The sequence below is a fragment of the Lolium rigidum genome, chromosome 7 (genome assembly GCF_022539505.1).
Source record: "Lolium rigidum isolate FL_2022 chromosome 7, APGP_CSIRO_Lrig_0.1, whole genome shotgun sequence".
Classification (NCBI taxonomy): domain Eukaryota; kingdom Viridiplantae; phylum Streptophyta; class Magnoliopsida; order Poales; family Poaceae; genus Lolium; species Lolium rigidum.
In genome coordinates this window covers 358,320,639-358,323,757 of record NC_061514.1, presented here as the reverse complement: position 1 = coordinate 358,323,757, position 3,119 = coordinate 358,320,639, and positions in this window count along the sequence as shown.

Genomic DNA, 3,119 nt, shown 5'->3' with positions numbered 1-3,119 from the left:
CCCCTTTAATATGACATATCATCATATTGTATGTGCATTGCATTGTACCTTGTCTTGATTGTGCTCTTCCTTTCCGGTGTTTGGTTCTTCATCGATAGGGACCGAACGCGAGCTCGAGATCAACGCCACCGAAGAGCGTCGCGAACAACGAGGGACAAGGCAAGCCCTAACCTGGTTCATATATGGTTTCGAAATGCTTTACTTCTGGTTCTTACATATTGCATCCGCTTCAAATATGTTTTATCGGCAGTTGTAGATATCCTATGTGTGCATAATTCCATCCTTGTAACCCAGAGTTACTGATCCACCGCTCCCAGCAAAACTAGGTCTGAGCTTGTTCGCATCGCTAGAGCCGTATATGTGTTATGCTTAGCCATGCTTAGGTCGTTGAAGTCTGATCCATCCGGTTGATGAATCAGAGCTACGAATGAACCTAGTTTGACAGGATGACGTGGTAAGATCAGTGTTGTTGTTAACAAACATGCTAAAGGCTTGGATGGGCCGCCACATGGGGATGTGGTGATTTGACTCATTCTCGCCGATACTAGGACCTGAGTTCTCGCCTTCGGAACCAAGACTGAGCGTACAGCCACACGGGGCCCATGGGAACCCCTTGGCCCGAACTTACCTAGCTTACCCATGAGTCAATTAGTTTGCGAGTTCCATTTTCCATACGCATGGGGGAAAGGTGGAAAAGGTTTTCAAAGTGCATCATACGGGGCGTGGCTAGGGTGAAGGATCGTTGAAGGCATTGAACTGGATCCCTGCGCATAATGACCGGGACCGCCTCGGAGAGTGGCTACCTACGATGACGGAGCTCCCCGAGTTAGTTTGACTCATGGAATAGGCGAAGTAAGGGAAAGGTTTTGGTCGACCACCTCTGCGCCAGACACACCAAGGAAGTGTGTTAATCTATAGTGGCATTAAGAGTCGGTCGGCGCGTGTGGGTAAAGTTGTACACCCCTGCAGGGTAAATCTTTTCGAAAAGCCGTGTCCACGGTTATGGACGACTTGGTGATGGATTCTGTGATCATAGATAACTTGAACCTAATCATAAAACTTGATGTTAATGTGTGAATAAGGATCCCTTCTCAGGGTGTCGAGGGGTGATCCTAGGTGATAGGTTCAGGTAATGATGAAGATTCGGTGGATTCAACATGATGATCTTAGAGCTAGAGTTGATATCGCTCTCTTACCTCTTTTTAAAATGATCCGAATAGACGAGCTTCTGCTCCCTCCTGTTTACAAAGAAAAACTAGCTTTCCGCAAAATAAGCTCCACATAAAGCCTCGCATACCCGCTTTGCTAACAGGTTGTACTAAGTCTTGCTGAGTCCCTGTACTCAGCCTTGCATGCTTTGTTTCAGACGAAGTCCTTCCAACAGATGGTGGCTTCTACCTTGACGTCGACGAGTAGTTTGGAGTTCCTCAGGCGGCAGCCTGAGACTTATGGGCTGGGACGTCGCCTTATGTTATGGCCTCTTAGGCCCTTTGCAGTCTTGTTATCTAGATAACATAATTTGCTTTCCGTTGCTTGTTGAATTGTGGTCAGTGACCTCTGCGTGTAATAATTTTGGATCTTAACTCTGCTAAGAGTTGTAATATATTTCCTTTCAGTCGTAGAGTCACTGTTGTGTTACCGATTCTCACCCTGTAGGCCCTAGAGATCTAGGTTAGGCTTATGCCAGATCTGATATCTGGGTTTGTCTAGCCCTGACCTCCGGGGTTCCCCACATTTCGTTACTAGGATTTCTGAAACCAAAAACAGCAGAAAACAGGAACTGGCACTTCGGCATCTTGTTAATAGGTTAGTTCCAGAAAATGCACGAATATGACATAAAGTGTGCATAAAACTTGTAGATAACATCAATAATGTGGCATGGAACATAAGAAATTATCGATACGTCGGAGACGTATCAGCGCCAGATTTTAAAATCTCATACGAGTATATATCAGTGATATGCGTCTTCAATATTTAGGCCTCTATGATTGTTATCAAAATAATACTTACAAAGTTTTCTTAATTATTCCTATTAGGATACCAAATGGGGTGATAGACAATGATAATGGTTGTTCAATAACAATGCATTGTCTTTTATGTAAAGATTTTTCTAATTCCAGTTTATATATTTATAGAATGCATACAGTGTAACCCAGATCTCCATCACTATGTCTTCCTTGACGCCCAACCTAACGACCGCAAGCCACTACAAAAGAAAAACGTCCTAGAGGGCGAGCACGGAGCCGAATTGAGTTTCCGCCAACCCCTTCCCATTCCACTATATGTTGCACCTTGCTCCCGCTACTTCTCTGCTTCGCTTCTCCCTCCTCATTTTTTTGTGCACATCTTTTTATCTAGGCATACAATGTGTTCCATGAAAATGGAGACATATTTCCATGTGAGGATTAATCTAAATAACCGAGGTAAGATTCCTGGCCCTCACATAACGAGGTCCATCGGTGAAATAGGTTAGGTTAAGATTCATGCCACAACATGACTTGAATGCTCTAAAATTCATGAAAGAAACCTATAATGCTATGCTACCCACAGTTTGGGGAAAAGGAAGCATTGCTAAGATACACATACTTGAATTTGGGATAAAAAGTAATTTGTTATGTTCAGCATCAGTGTTAAAGCAAGGCTATAATTATGCACAAACCATGTCAATGCAGCGTGTTCAAATTCGCTATTAGTTTTATTTTGTTTATGATATATTGAGTTTCAGGAGCAAATAGAGTTCCTTAATGTGTTTTTTACTACTGACGTTCTCAGTGGATTCTGCTTTCGGGTGGTGTTTTCTCTGATGACAGGAATATTGTGTCCACGGTCAACATGGACTATCAATTGGACCTGAAACAAATAGCTCTAGAGGCGCGCACTGCAGGATATAACCTCAAGGTGAAATCATTATCCTAATACCTTCATGACCTTTGTTTTTCTCCTATTGGCCTTTTGATGCTATATTTTCAATTTCCGTGAATATTGTGTGTTTGTCTTTCTGTCTCCTGCTTTGTGAATGACCTGGTATAAGAGTTGGTAAATTTGTGCATGTGTTATTTCGTGGAACCAACAAACTGAAGACTCTTCTGAATTCATGCTTATAGACTGATAAATTGTAG